The sequence below is a fragment of the Schistocerca serialis genome, chromosome 3, assembly GCF_023864345.2.
Source record: "Schistocerca serialis cubense isolate TAMUIC-IGC-003099 chromosome 3, iqSchSeri2.2, whole genome shotgun sequence".
NCBI classification, from domain to species: Eukaryota; Metazoa; Arthropoda; class Insecta; order Orthoptera; family Acrididae; genus Schistocerca; species Schistocerca serialis.
This window is the reverse complement of record NC_064640.1, coordinates 275,178,718-275,196,054: the sequence shown is the minus strand read 5'-3', so window position 1 is coordinate 275,196,054 and position 17,337 is coordinate 275,178,718. Positions and strand designations below refer to the sequence as shown.

The 17,337-nt window shown below is 38.8% G+C and overlaps 1 protein-coding gene across 3 annotated transcripts in view; it reads left to right on the top strand.

The window, feature by feature from the left end:
* The window catches only part of LOC126470053 (trehalase-like), a 251,945-nt gene that overhangs the window by 176,363 nt on the left and 58,245 nt on the right, over positions 1 to 17,337 (top strand). The window lies entirely within an intron of this gene.

Sequence of the window (17,337 nt, the reverse complement as noted above, 5' to 3'; positions counted from 1 at the left end):
ACATACTGACAAATTGTAGACTTCCTGGAAGCTTTCATTTGCTTTCTTCGCAGAGAGTTTCAGTGACTACAATATTGCTGTCATCAGTAAAGAGAAGTTTTCCCCCCATGACAAACAACATTCGGAAAATGACATGTATATCAAGAAGAGTATTGGTCCTAATATGCTACCCTGAGTAACCCATACATTAATGTACTTTGGTTCTGATAAATTTTTGATGGTTGGTTGGTTGGTTGGTTTGGGGAAGGAGACCAGACAGCGTGGTCATCGGTCTCATGGGATTAGGGAAGGATGGGGAAGGAGGTTGGCCGTGCCCTTTCAGAGGAACCATCCCGGCATTTGCCTGGAGCAATTTAGGGAAATCACGGAAAACCTAAATCAGGATGGCCGGACGCGGGATTGAACCGTCGTCCTTCCGAATGCGAGTCCAGTGTGTAAAAGTGGAGGCTTATTTGAGATTTGGGTTATCCTGCTCCTTGTACTCTACCTACTAGGTCTGATTTGGACCAGCCACTAGCTACAGCTCTTATTCCTAATAATTTTAGATTATCTAGTAGAATTAACTGTATGAAAATCCTTGGAAAGATGTAATAATCTGCTTATTCCACACTAAGTCTTGTCAAGAGTATCAATTACCACTTTTGTAAATTCTTCTGTGGATGACAACTTCTTCCTCTTCAAAAAATCAAGCTGTAATGCACTTACAAGTTTTTATGTATTAAGGTAATTCATTAATCTGTATTTCATAACTAATTCAGTTATTTTTTAGAATAATAACGGTAAAATAATGGACTGATATTAAAGTTTACCTTTCTTCAGCAGAACTTAAACTATTGTCTGTTTTAATCTCAAAAGTTAATTTGGAAAGTCTTCTGACATGAATGAGTCTACGCTCTGTAGATATTGTTTCATTACACAGACTGGCATTTCATCTAGGCCTGTAGACCTTTAGGTTTCAGTTTTGTACAGTTTTCTTGACCCTGTGCTCTGTGGTTGGTAATATCACCATTTATTTCCTGTATAATTATTTATAGGTGTTGTACCTATTTTTTCTACTCTGAAATACTTGAAAAATACTAATTCACAAGGAACTCTCTTCTTCATGCTCTATGGCTGCTTGTTTTGCCTTCTTCATAGTTCACTAGTTGGATAACATGGGCGGCCGGCAATCATTTTGCATAGATACTGCCACTTGAGGCAGAACCACTAAACATAAGACATCCATGGTCTCTGCCATTGATGCATCTTCATCCATTGATGGCAAATATATAAGCTCTTTTATCCCCAAAGTCACTAGGTATGGCTGGAAGACTCCAAGTCATCTTGCATATGGTCAGTATAGCCTGGAGTTGGAGTTACTGGTATTGGTGCAGCTGCTGGTAATTGCTGCATACTGCTGGTTTCCACTGATGGTAACATTGATACATTTTCTGCTTGGGTGTGCTGATGAATCTGATGTGGTTGCTTTGCCATTTTCATGTCTGGGCACATGTAAAACACCCATGATCCTGGAGCTGATGGGCTGGCTTCTAGGTCCAGTTGTGCTGGAAGTGGTAGTTGTCATGCTTCTTTTTGGCCATGATGATTGGTCAGATGTGGAAACCCTTCAAAGGTATCTCTAGTTGATATGTTACTGAACTATTGATGCCTGGTTTTGTACAGTGCACACTGTTGTTTATTGGAGATTGATGATGGTGCCTAGGAGCCAATGAGGTTGATACCCATGCCCACAAATGAAGACGGGATCTTGTTATCAGAAAGAAGGCTGGGCTTATGGTGAATGCAAGTGTTTATCCAGATGTATGAGGCAAAATGCTGTCCTCAGTTACCTACCATGAGGTAGTTCTGATGGACATTTTCCATTGATGGATGCATTGTGCTACGTACTTAAAAATGTCATCCATGCTATCCCCGAATTCTTCTTCTGTACATTCAAGAACATGTGTGTCTTGAAAATCTGCAACAGACATTCTGATGCACCATTGGAAGAAGATAGTATGGAGGAGATGGGAGATGTTGCATGCCATTGATAGTACAAAAGTCTGAAAAAGGCTTCAGGCCAGAATCAGGGACTATTATCAGAGATGATGACTTTATGGAGGCCTTATGTTTTAAATACATGGGCTAATAACCAAGTGGTGGCTTATGCTGAGGTGAGAGACATTTGCACCACATATCAGTATAGATATTGGTGCGCAAGTTGCTTGGCTCTGCTTATACCCCAGTGCCCTTGATCAAGGGGTGCTACTATCTCTAACGGGCTTTTGGTCACAAGCTATTTGGTTCTTTAGCCTGCAGACAGGCATCAAGCAACTAGTCTGGATCCCTGGTAACTGGGGTAATGGGTGAGGCATGGAGCTTTCATCTGAATTAGCATGACAAGCTGTGGATCTATATGTGATCTTTTGCTGGTACTTGCTGAGAGACTGGGACCAGCCCTGTAGGCATTGGGCTGTGTGTTCTGGGATATAGTGATCAGGAGCAATTGTTACCATCTGTGACTTATAGTCAGTGACCAACTAAAATATTCTACCAAGCATTTGTGCTCATGGAATAATCTATGAGTAATTTTGTAGGGCAAATGACGAGGTTTTAGATGATTATATGACTGGACATTCAGATGCATTGATTGTGCAATGTACAATATCTCTACAACCCTGAAGTGAAAGGGATCTGTGGCCAAGGTTAGAAAATACTCAGGGGGAAAATGGATGTGGCATAGAGCTTGCATTAGACAGCACTTGAGAGCAGATAATGCTCTCTTACATTTAGAAGTCCACCCATTCTAGAGTCTATCCAGTGACATGGCTGTCATGGCTGCATTTAGAATGAACCATCTTAATAATTTATTTTACCAAGTACTGCTTGAATTTTTTCAGGTTTCCCAGTTCAGGCAGTTTCTATATGTCTTGCAGGTGCAATTCTGTTGGTCACAGTCTGTCTTTGCCCACAATTTGTCCTAACAGAACATTTTAATTACAGTAGAGTTTTGATTATCTGAATGTCGCTCTACCAAACAGACTGCTTAACTGAAATGTTAATCAATTGCACATGCCATCCTCCCCCTGCTACAATCTTGCCACGTTGGCAAGACATATATTAGACAAACAGTGTGCACCATCAAAGATCTTTGTTGAGAACACCAGTGGCACACTCAACTAATGTACCAAAAAAGTCAGCAGTCACAGAGCACTGGTTTTCAGAGAATCATGAAATGGAATATGAGTGTACCAGGATTTTAGTGCAGACTTTCAAATACTAGGATGGTTTCATTAGAGATGCTACAAAAATTTTCACCAGAGATAATCTTATCAATAGAGACTGCAGCTGTAACCTCAGCAAGGTTTTGGAACCAGCACTTGATCTAATTAAGAAGACACTCAGCAAACACAATGACCTGGTGACAGAGGAAGACGGAGCAACTATATGAACACTGCCACAGATGCCGACACAAGCATCTCCAAGACTGCTGACATGCATTCTCATGAGCAGATTGCAGTGGGAATGGCTTGTGGAGGGAGGGAATATAAGTCAGCCACATGCCCTCAGGACCTCAGTTTGTCAATACATCTGTCAATGACAACATGTCTTATCACTGAAATATTGTTCCTGTTGGACACTATTGATTGGCAGTACACTCGTATACTGTTTGATCAACAAGTACCTCAGTCTTCCCCCAAACATTAGTTTGCAGGGAGCAAATACAGTAAATTCATTCCACAGGTTGTCGATAATGGTTTTAAAGTTATGAATATGACAGCTCCAAGCAGTGTATATTATTGCAATATGTTTTGTGCAATCTATTCATTTCTTTCATGACCCTTTTGTTCATATTCTCTTGTGGAAAATAGATGAAAATTTTTAAGTGGGTAGTTTTGTACATCTCCATACATTGCATAAATCTTTCAGAAATAAACTGAGACCCATTGTCTGCCAAAAGTGATTTTGGTACCCCCACATTGTGAAAAATAATGTTTCTAATTTTTCTACAGTAGTTTTGGTGTTAACCTTCTTTATAAGATAGAGTTTTATATGTTTTTAAAAGTGTCCTGAACTACAAAAATATGTTTACAACCTCCAGTAGGAGTGAGCAGCAGTCCCAGCAAATTAACAGTCATTAATTGTTTTGGAACACTATGATGGATTGAATGCATTAATCCTTTAAATGGTCTTTGAATAAAGACATCTCTCACACACAACTAACATTCTCTTTATCCTCCTTCATAAGTTGCTAAATATTACAATTTCCTGACTTTTAGACAGAATTTTTTTAGTGCCACACTGACCACAGCTCTCATATTTGAACAGTAAACTCTTGTGTATTCTATAATGCCATTTGTCTGAACTGTAATAATTTATTCACTAATTTGAAATCTGGATCTTTGTTTTGTTCCTTTATCATGTATTTGCAGATACATTCAATCAGTTCAATCTTTTAGCTTTGTACATATACAATCTGATCTGACCCCCATCTGCATCACGACCATCACAATTCATTTTTCCTACTGGCATTGAAGAAAGAGTTACAGCTACTATGTTGTCTTTACCTTTATGTACCTAATTTCTAGATCAAACTGCTGTAAATATATGGCTCATCTTGTCAATGTAGGATGTTTTAACCTACACTGTTCTAGAAAACTCAAAGCTTTGTTGTCTGTTTAAACTACTGTTTTGTGGCCCAAGAAATATCCCTCAGATTTTTGGAATACAAAAACAATGGCAACAGACTCTAATTCAGATATGTACTGGTAATAATTTTTCTCATGATCATCTAAAGTGTTACTAGCAAAATCAACTGTTCTATGTTCCTCCATTTCTCTCCTTCTATTAGCTGAAAGACTTTAAGCCCAAAACAACAAAAACTTGAGACAGTGGTCATACAAAATAGGAAATAAAATGCTGTGTCATACAACAACTTACTTGTCACTAATTCCCTCTTTAAATTTTAAAAGGCCTCTTCACATTCTGACGTCCAATTCCATATGATATTTTTCTTTTACAGATTACCCAAACAAGTATGATTAAATTGTAGAGGTCTAGGATGGGTGGCCTCTACAGTGGCAGGCCTGAGTTGAGATGGTGTGTCATTATCAGGGTGTTGACTGATGCTGGCTCAAGAAAAATCATTAACAGTCACACATTTTATTAGAAAACAAGCTATAGCACTCATAGAATTATTCCATAGGGTCAAAGCACCATGGGCATATGCTGACAGCAGCAAGTACATGGGTGCTGATGGAACAGCTGACCTGTGGCCTGCTGGTGACTAGGCCAGAATGCTGAGTCTTAATGTCCCTGGCAGCACATGAACATCTTAGCATACTTCTGCAACTATGACGTGTAACACTGGCAGATGTGGAAACCCACTGTGATTCTTGTAATGGAAGACAGCCTACAGAAGTGATGTCCACCACTGCAAGTGGAGGTGTACATGTCAGTCTGCCTGCAGGAGTGCAGGCACTTGAATGGCTGCACCACCCTGATAATGAACAGCTGACCTTCATGGCAGAGGGATATCTATGACTGAAACGAGATTGAAGATGGCTCACTAGCTGGAAGGCACCAAGTTCATGAGGGTGAACTTCAAACCAACAGTAGGCTCATCAGTGGTGGAGCTCAAGTGTTGTAGTGGCTGCTTGCAGAACCATGTCACCCCGACACCTGAAATAGTCTTCCCCTCATAGATGGTGCTGCCAGACTGAGATACCTTTGACTAACATTGATGGGTATTCATATAGGTTCAGTGACTACTTACTGTGCCGAGGCACTGATTTCAACCACATAAACAAAAACAGGGCGGCTGCCTTCCATTGCTGTGGTCATCCTGCCTTTCTGTTGTGTTGTGTTGTGCTGGCTCCTGGCTCACAGTGTGGAAACAGGTTGGTGGTATTGCTGCATCTGATGTAATGGTGTTTTTGGTCAGCTCTGTGCTTGATAGCACAGCCCTTTTGCAACATCCTTGGCCGTGCCACCATTTCACTCCATAGCGCTGAAAAATAGTGGTAGCACAATAAATCTCCATCCCCCAGTAGATATAGTCCCTGGTTCTTAGTTGGGGTAATTCTGCAAAGTCTCAACATATGTTTACACACAGCTAATGGTGTACAGCTCTCCACCTATGCTGCAAATACCCCTAATGGTTTATCTGGTCAGTACAACAGTAGCTGAGTTATGTTCATTCTGGTGATTCCTGCAGCAATTATAAGTGACGTAACTACTTCATCAAGTCCAACATGAAGTTAGTACCTTGGTACATCATTAGTATTTCAGGAACACTAAACTACACCATGTCCTGCATCAATGAAGTTGGTTGTTGATTTGGAATGGTGACCATTGCTATATGTCATGAGCAACAATCAATAATAGTCAGAACACAATAGGTTTCCACTGTCATCTGGCTAAAAGGTCCTAAAATATCCATTCATATAATTCACAAGGCTTTATTCCCTCCAGTAACTTCTGTAGCAGTACTCACTGACCCCCCAGATCTGCTCACTGAACAAATGGTAAACAATTCCTTATGTATTAGTCTATGTCCTTCCTTGTCATCCACAAGTAACATTCTTCCTCTCTTCGAGCTGTCACTGAATGATCTCCATGCACAGATATCATGTGATTGTGCACTGCTTTTAGTACATCTTCCTTTAGATCAATGACTCTCAATGACCTATGTAGCAATTCATCATGCACGATGTACTACGGATGTATCGTAAACAACTTGCATTCCACATCAGCCTACACTGTTTGCCATTCTGCAAGCTTGTGACCCAGAGCCCATACCACCTAACCTTCCTACTCAATCCATTCATGTTTACATGCTTCCTCCCTGGTTTATGGACTACTTCAAAGACAAATTTACTCAGTCTCAATGCTCACCTCATCAGTCGGCTTGACGGATCTTCAACACTAACAACTACATTAATGCTGCATGATAGGTTACCACACTGAATTTTTTATGGTGCAGGTAGCATCTAAAATGTGTATCCCCATGTATCAGACTCAACCTCTCCTTCTGTGTTATGGAGTAATTCTTCTCAGTCTCGTTCAACTCCTGTGAGGCATAAGCCGCAGGATCTTCGTAACCATGTATTAACGGACTCAAAACATACCCCAGTGCCTGATTGGAAACATTGCATTATAGTACAAACTTCACTTAATTGAGAAATATCAACACCAGATGAGATGTCAAAGCCTCTCTCAGCTTCTCTAATGCCCACTGCAGTTTTACACCCTTCTTTTAGTAATTGCATAAGTGCCTGTGCAATGTCTGCAAACTCCTTCACAAATTTTCTGTAGTAATTGGTCGACCTCAGGAATGATTGTAACTCCTTACATGTCTGAAGAGCCAGAAAATCCTACACAGCCTGTATTAATTTTAGGTCTGTTTTTACCCATTCCTGACTAATCACATGCCCAAATACAGTTCTTCCAGAGAATAATGACACTCGTCCATACTTAATGTAAGGCACATGGCACATAAGCTCTCAAATACTTCCCTCAGTCATGATAGGTTACCACATTGAATTTTTTATACTACAGATAGCATCTAAAATGTGTATCCCCATGTATCAAACTCATCCTCTCCTTCTGTGTTATAGAAACACGTACCCCTTGAAAACAAAGTTATTTTGTCGAGGTACATCAAATATTGCTAAGGAGCCAAACACCTCAGTATTCCATCCAACAACTGCTGGAAAGTGGCCAGTAAATTTTCAACCAGAATGCCATTTGTGATACTAATAATGGCCCCAGGGGCCCAAATACACAATCTTTGCCTGGCCCTCCAGAACTACCTTGAACTGATACACACACCTCAAATATGTCATAGAGAAGTACTGGAACTGCCCCAGGTTGTTGGGGATTTCCATAACGTTGGGTATGGGGTATGCAACTGTTTTTTTTTTCTATTCAGATGTTGATAGTCATGACAAAATCTAAACTTTCTGTTCCATCTGTTGATCCTTTGGGTACAGTGGTGACAGCTGCTCCCAAGGGCTAGGGGTCTCTTTATTATGCCATCACTCAGTTGTTGTTTAATGAAGTCCTCCATAGCTGTCTCTAAATGCTGAGGTACACAATACATTTTCTAATATACATGTGCTTCATTCCCCTTTGGAATTCTATGTTGCCTTATGGGCATCGCTGGTAATGGGACCCGAGGATTAAATAGATCCTTGAATTCTAATAATAATCCTTCCATTTCCTCTCTCTTTGTTCCTTTCAAATGTTCTACCTCTGCCTGTAATGCAGTTGTAGCAGTGGTTTGTGTTTGATCATGGCCTACACATGACATGTCCAAATCATCTTCATCCAAAATTTCTAAACTCTCTACCAACAATTCTTTGGTCATATTCATCTCGTCACGACTCAAGTTACTTCAGCTGATGAGTGCCACTCTCTCCCCTTCCATCTCCTGTGTGCATACAACTATTCACCATATAAAACATCATGATGTGTCCAATACACCATTATTGTCTTGTGGCTCAATCAAATACAATATGTTAAAAGGCAGTGCTGGCTCCACACTCACCCAAAGTAGATTTACAGTGTCTTCCAGCACTATATCAAGTGAATTAAATCTTATTAAAGTTGTCTACAGGTTAACTTGTTTGTCCTGTAAGGCAGATGTTTCTTGCTACAGCTCTTCACTGCTGACAGCTTCCATCCATTGAAACACCATTCCCTTGAGTTCCACCCCAAACTCAAAACTTAATATTGCTGAACTTAGTGACTTCACATAACTATAACCCACCCCATGTGCTGCATGATTTATTAACAAATGAATCACCTCCTGTTTGGAAACACCCTGCATCCTGGACTCTGTCATTGTGGAACCTTTATCCCCAATGCACAACCAAATACACTAAAACTGCAATACCAGGACAATAAATACAATCATAGAATACTAATTGCACCTTGAGTCTCGTCATGAGCCACTTTGAGTCGGTACACTGCCTAGCAGTATGGCTATAATAATGGCATGTGAAACACTCCATTGATACCAATTCAGCAAATGATGCATTGTGCTCTAAAGGTAGCTCTACAAGCACCTTACTGGTTGCAAACAGTGCTCTCTAGCATTGCCATGTAATTGTGACAAATCAGGTGGTCCCTTCAATTTCATAAATTTTTCTCACAGTTTATGAAAAGTGTCACCTTCATCCTATCTCCTCTGCTCACAAAAGTAGGAGAAAGAAAACAGAAGTTTGTCCACTCACTCCATTGTAACACTTGATGTTAACTGCTGTGACTGTGACATGATGGTGGGTCCAGCTGCCCACATCTGTCTCAGAGATGCTTCTGATACCAAAATGTAGAGGCTCGGGGTAGATGGCCTCCACAGTGCCAGAGCTCAGTTGAGGTGGTGTATTGTCTTCAGGATGTTGACTGAAGGAGCCTCATTAATTGTCATACATTTTATTAGAAAACAAGTTACAGCAATCATAGTGTCATTTCATAGTGGTAAGGCAACCTTGGCATGTGCTGACAGCAGCAAACAGGACAGTGCTGATGCAACAGGTGGTCATCATGCTGCTGGCAGCTGGGCTGGAATGCTAATACATGACACCTGCTGCAGCACATGCGCCAACTTGGTGCAACTCTGCAACTCAGGGCAGGGGATGTTTGCAGATGCAGAAACCTGCTGTGATTCTTGTAGTGGAAGACTGCCTCCCTTTGTGGTGTCCACTCTTGTGAGTGGAGGCCTACAGTGTCAGTTTGCCTGTACAACTGCAGGCAGTGGAACAGCTGTACCAGCCGAGTCACAAATGGCTACCCTCCAGGGAAGAATGCTGGTTGTGGCTGAAGTGGGCCCAAAGGTGACCCACCAGCTGGAAGCTACCAAGTCCAGAAGTAGGATCTTTGACGGTGGAGCCCAAGTCTCATATGGCTGCTGGCAGAACCATGTCAGACCATTGCTTGACATATTCTTCTCCTCGTAGATGGTGCTGCCAGGCTGAGATGCCTTTGGCTGAAAATGATGGTTATTTATACAGGTTCAGTGGCTTCTTATACCACAACTTCACTTCCAAATATGTACACCAAAACAAGGCAGCAGCCAGAAAATGTAGCAGCTGGTCCGCCATTTCCATGGTCGCTTTGCATTTCTGCAGTGTCATCAGTATGCTGGCACTGGCTCACAATGCCGAAACAAACTGCTGTGTAATGCTCTGTGCTCAGCTGCTTCCATGGCCTTTTCAATAGCTGTGACTGTGCTGCCATTTCACTTCATAGTGCCAGAAAATAATGGTTACACTACAAAATGTTTGGTCAGTCACAATTTTTTATTGTATCCAAACAAACCAGACATTTTTTTCTATTGTTTCTAGGTGCTAGGAAGTCTACAGTTGCTTTCAGTTTCCCTGGGTCAGATTGTATTCCTCTTTTGTTGGTTATATGACTTCAAAATTAAATTTCTTTTCTTACGACCTCGGATTTACTTAATTTCAACTTAATATCCCCTTTGTAAATAGCTTTAAATATTTCATCAAAAAATTTACTGTGTTCATAACAATAAGAACTATCAGTCAAGTCGTCATCTACACAAACCGTCATTTTGTTAAGCCAAGCCAAAATGAGATAGCCAAGATCTTATTAATAGCTCTGATAAAGATACACACAGATAAATATAGTCCAAAAGGAACTACACATTACTGATAACACTTACCTTCATGCAGAAAAGCTGTTCGTAGTCTGAATTCTTTAGCCAAACTAATGTTCTGGAAGCCATAGGTCACGTAATAGAGAGTAAGAAGTTTAGAGCCATGGAATTTTTTGTAATATTTCATCTGTGTTAGCTGGTGTGTTATTTTCCCTCAGGACTATTTCACTTTACTTTCTTGCATTCAAAAGAACTCTGACACCCTCATTCTTGTTTCCAACTAGTGTTAATGGGTTGTTGTACCTACTGTTTGATCTTTAGATTATACCCCATTCCAGCTTTTTCTCTATTTCCTTCCTTACACACTATTTCATAGAAAATGGGATAGCACAGGGCTTAATGAAAAACGATCCATGTTCTTTTAATTTAGTTTTTACACTCACAATCTTTCACCTAGCCAAGTTTGTTAGAAGATACCTTACTTCTCTGAAGTAGCACCTTCTTCATATCAGCCCTTTGACTAGATGCTAAATACTCAATATTTTAAATTTTATCTCCAACTGCATTTTTCCTGCCTCAAATTTATCTAATTTAATGTGCACTGGTCTATTTACTGTCTACACACATTTTGTCAGTCCAGTACCACTGAAAACCATTATTTATACACAATTCCTTGTCACTGCTTTTCACCATGCAGTTCCTATATAGCTAGTCTCCTTTAACCTCAACAGCATTGTGAGTAAGTTTTACCACATGTAACTGTTATTAAAGGCATAAATTCATTCAAACAATGCCACAGGGCCGTGGTGGGACTGTTCCTACATGTTTTATTCTGCACTCAGTGTCACATCGAAGGAATTTCAGTGAACTGTGATAAAACTGATGTTATGGACAATATTCCAATAATGTGCACAATACAACTTTTAATTACATAGCTTTTCCTATATCTATTTTCACTGTAGTCAGTAAGATGACCAGATCTAGCTCTCATATAAAATTAGCTTACCTTACACAGGGAAACACTTTCACCTTACTACTCATCAGTATGGCAGTGATATAATATTCACAATACATAGCCACAATTAAATTCTGACACAACAAACAACTTACACAATAGTGGTTTCAATTTGTGTAGCTGATGGGTACACAGTGTCTTTTTATCAATGAGATAAACAAATGAGTGTCAATGTGGGCACAGTATGTGGCCAGAGTCAAAATTATTCACACATTTGCTTGGCGGAAAATTTCATAAAAGTTAATATCAGTCACTAAATGGATTTGACAAATTAAGAAAGCCACATGGATACAATGAGCATGTGAATACTGGTGACAGACATGTACTTGTTACTGGAATATTACATGGACTTGTTACATAGAAAACCTGCCACATGTTGTTGCCACTAAGATTTAGACTGCCACTAAGATTTTAGACTGAAAATTTTGGGGTGGGGGTTGTCCTTACAAAGACTGGCGTTTGAACATCTATGCATTTCAGAAACTACATAACGGTTTGAAAAACTGCTAGGTGTCATTTTTCTAATTTAAATAATCTATATATTACAAAAGTAATTTGGTTTACAAAATATGTGATGGGTTAGTAAAATGTAAAAGATTATGGGACCATTTTGTACACCTACATTGGAAATAACCCATTACAAGTACAGTTGGCATTCTGAAAATTATGGCAAATGGTGCAAATTCATAATTAATTAGTAAAGGTTGTCACTGTGTCCAGAAAATCTAAATCTGCAATCTGTTAAGTTTAAGAGTTTCAGAAACATTGGAACAGGTTACTGTAAAGTCTGGATTTTGATCTTCCTAATGAGTAGTGTCAACACTTCTGAGACTACCTATCAGCTCAGTCCAAACTAGCATTATCCACTATAGTAATAATTTTAATTATCAATTACTTTTAATGAATTGTGTTTCCAGTAAAACTAAAGGTACTGTTGAGATCTGTATATTGAAAAATATAGTCTGAATAATAAATTTGCATGATGCACAACCTGATTAATGTTTTGAAAAGATGCCAGTTATACTGTACTATATATGCATCATGTAGACAGTCAGATAAATGGTGAAAAATGAGAAAGAAATGAATTAATTGTTAACAGGAGTGGAATCATAGCATGTGGGTGGGTTCCAACTTGCTACATTATGAAGTTAGCTGCCATCAGTGGTATTTCCCACTCTGCATTAATGTACCTCAAAAGTCCATTAAGGTATGTCCAATCATGAGACTAGAACAGCTCAACAAATTGTACATTGATGCCACTAGTCAGGAACACTATATTGTCCAGTGCATAAACTATATTAATGTCCAATCCATGTCCAAATTGTTTCCTGTCCAACCCACTATCACCACACAGTTCCCTTTAGTAAAATCCATACATGAAGGCAGTAAGTCATTTAACACTAGACATAGCCATGCACTTGGCTTGACTGAGGCACTGTTCTTGTATGCTGCCTTAAACTTCCCTGTAACTGGGAACCTACAACTCATGGCTACCATCTAACAACAACACTTTCTTATTCACAATGTTTTGTACACTTCTAGGCTTCCTGGACATGCTTGAAGCATGCTGCACATTTTCTGCTTCTAATCCAACATCAGGTTCTTCTCCACTTAAACTGTTGCAATGGTAGATACCTATTTTCTATATTTATGATTAAAAAAACCATGGTGAAACAATCCAGTTACCATTGTCTTTCCCATTTCTCTCTATGCCATATTTCATGTTAAGCATGTCATCCATTCCTTTCAGCAGATCTTCTAAATCTTCTTTACATCAGGGCCTATGTTATCTCTGAATCACAGCATTGGTATCTGTTCCCCTTGACCTATTATCAGCTCTTAGAATAATAGTGATTATAGTAGTTTACAATAATTCCTCATACTTCTAAAACACTAAATAAAGACTTTGTGAACTCATTGTTGATATTTCCCACACTTAATGATAGCTAAAATAAGTATGTTCATCAGATGGAATACATTTACTATCAAAATCACTGATACGGTTATAAAAGTCAAAAGTTCACAATTATATGAAATTGACTAATGACATAAACAAGACTTATGTCTCAGCTACAATTGCAGGCAGCCATCATTAGTGTTATAAAATAAATAAATGCCATCAGCCAAAAAAAGTCTGAAGACTGGATTAATAAAAAATAGATAAAAGATGGTAGTTTTAATGCTACAGGCACTTCATATAGTCTCTCACCACTTGATGACTAGAATACATGGAACATTTATACAACCATGTTAAACTGATCATCAGATTCACAACTTCTTCCCTCTTCATGAACCATCAGAGACCCCATTCTGCACTGTGTCATTTTGTGGTAGGATTGTATTGATAACACCAAGTCTTGTCATCCATTGTCATTTTTTCCAGAAAAGAATTGTCTGTGTCTTTCATTTCAATCAAGTCACAGCAGGAGTCCAAAAATTGATGTTTTTGTTCAGGAGTCAAGGTGTGCAGAACAAATTTTGCATACAATTTTAACTTCTTCAAGACATTCTGGAGAATGCCTTGATTTAGATATGTTAAGTTTATTACTCCATTGTGATTGTGACACACTGTTGACCCACTGTAGTTGCACATCCACTGCTTAACACTGCCTGATCACAAATGACTGGTGAAATACACAACTGTTGTTTACAGTTGTTAGTTCAAGCTGCCACTGTATTTGTTGGACTAATGTCACTTATAAGCTAGGAATAAAGTTGGTCTTGGAACTTTTTGTGTGGATGGTGTAGGTTTCATTTTATACCATGAGACATTTATACACTGAATAGAATTTTATATCTACTTGCTTCAATCCAAAAGTTTAATATTCAGATTGTCCAAAAACACTGGATCACAACTGTTTGAACATCAGCTACAGCTTTTGAAGCAACAAATAGAAAATAAAGGAAAATAACACATGATGTGCCTAGAAAAAAGGTGACAGTGTCATACAACTCAGATCTGAAGCCAAGAAAAACATTACACTTTCTTTCCCCCTCTCCCTTCCCCTCACACTCACCCATCCTTGTGTGGCAGGATTCTCATAATCTGGATTCTGAATAAACTGCATTCAGTCTTTTCTTACTTCATCAGGAGTATTTTCATGCTTTTAAAAGTTTGTCCATATTTATGGGTGTGGACTGGTAAACAGTAAATATGATTTGGAGAATAGGATTAAATCTTCTTCCAATGGCAACAATCTGTAAAGTATCCATTTTATTATGTAACTGTTTTCATAATATGCCATTCCATATTCAAATCTGCACAAATGATGACAGTGTTCTCCACATATAATACAATTTACACTGAAGTGCCAAAGAAACTGGTGTAGGAATGTGTATTCAAATACAAAGATATGTAAGCAGGCAGAATATGGCGCTACAGTCAGCAATGGCTACATAAGACAACAAGTGTCTGGTGCAGTTGTCAGATCATTTGCTGCTGCTACAATGGCAGGTTATCAAGATTTAAGTGAGTTTGAATGTGGTGTTATAATCAGTGCACGAGTGATGGTACACAGCATCTCCAACATAACGATGAGGTGGGATTTTTCTTTATTACCATTTCAAGAGTGTACCATGAATATCAGGAATCTGGTAAAAAATCAAATCTCCAACATTCCTGTGTCTGGAAAAATATCATGCAATAATGGGACAAACAATTACTGAAGAAAATCATTCAGCGTGACGGAAGTGCAACCCTTCTGAAAGTTGCTGAAGATTTCAGTGCTGGGCCATCAGCAAGTGTCAGCATGTAAACCACTCAATGAAACATCATTGATATGGGATTTTTGAGCCAAAGGCCCACTCATGTACCCTTGGTGACTGCACAATATTGACATTGGGCTGTTGATGACTGGAAACATGTTGCCTGGTCAGACGAGTCTCATTTCAAATTGTATTGAGCAGATGGATGTGTACAGGTATAGAGACAACCTCAAGAATCCATGGACCCTGCATGTCAGCAGGGGTCTGTTCAAGCTGGCTGTGTAATGGTGTGCAGTTGGAGTTATATGGGACCCGTGATACATCTAGATAGGACTCTGACAGGTGACACATACTTAAGCATCCTTTCTGATCACCTGCATCCATTCATGTCCATTGGGCATTCCAACACAATTGGGCAATTCCAGCAGGACAATTTGACATCCCACACATCCAGAATTGCTACAGATTGGTTCCAGGAACACTCTTCGGCGTTTAAACACTTCAGCTGTACACCAAACTTCCCAGACATGAACGCTATTGAGCATATGTTGGATGGCTTTCAATGTGCTGTCCGAAAGAGATCTCCACCCCCTTCTACTCGTATGGATTTATGGACACCCCTGCAGGATTCATTGTTCAGTTCCCTCCAGCACTACTTCATACATGTCTATGACACGTCATGTTGTGGCACTTTTGCGTACTCACAGGATCCCTACATGCTATTAGTCAGGTGTACCAGTTTATTTGGCTTTTCAGGGTATGATATTGCTACATCTTGTGTGAGTGACAACACTGTCACTATTTTTGTATGTCTGAAAATGGTTTATAACATTCCCAAAACAGTTATGCAGTAAAGTGATAAAGTTTACTGCATGTGACTCTTGTAAGGAAGATTCATTCCAATCCTCATATTTCACTCTTCTTTTCTGCTATAGATGAATCAAATATGTTATGGAATCTTCCATAAATGTTCCTTGCGCTTCCATTAAAATTGCATGCTCTTTTTTCTGAGCATGCTCAGTCATTTCACTTTTATGGTGTAAATACTTATTCAGTACACCACTGTGTAGATTGGATGCCACATATTAGAAAATTGTTATGAAATGAAAATGACTGACAGTCAGTCCAACATAAAGATGACTCTCAACATAAATAAACATTATGTAATGCACAGAAATACACAAAGAGGCCTGATATCATCTGACTACATGATTAACAACCAATCACTGGAATCATTTTCTATCATCAGTTACGTGGGAGTATCCTATAAATTTATTGAACTGTAAGCCCCTTTTGAATTCCTCTTTGAGCTTCAGTCATTGATATAATAAATAATGGTAGAATTTTTCAATGAAGTTGCTCATACTTCAGATATTTAAAGTGCTGTCTACACTCATTTATTTTATGAGCTACAATGAAATGTGATCAACATGTAGTTTTACTTTGAGCACTAGTTGTCAAAAACAGTAGGTCAATAACCCACATAGACTCACATTAAGCTTAACTTCATTCTATGAGTGACAATTTTAATACAGGTTCTACATAGTTATATTTACCAGCTGTGAGTAACTGACTAGCCATGACTGATAAATCATAACTGCTTAGAGGCAACTCACAATGGCATTGTCCACTATGCTCATTTATAGAGTAGGAAATTCTCTAAAAATAATTTACGTAGTAATAAAATACAGATTGCTTACTTTTTAAATAATAACATAAAAACAATGTTTGAAGGAAGTGATTATACATATTCAGAAATGAATGTCTTGTGCACCTACTGGGTCAATATTCTTTTATATTAGGTTCTACTTTTATGGTTAGGTGCACAAATTTCTCTCATGTTTACTGCTAAAGCCCACTAAGATTATTCCAGAAAGAAAATTTTATACATAAAATATTTCATTAACTCTCATATTTTCCCAGTAATCTTATATATCTCTAAAAACAATAATACCAGGGCTGTAAGTTGGTAATACTGGATTTTTGACGAATTACATTTTGCAAATTTTGCAATTTT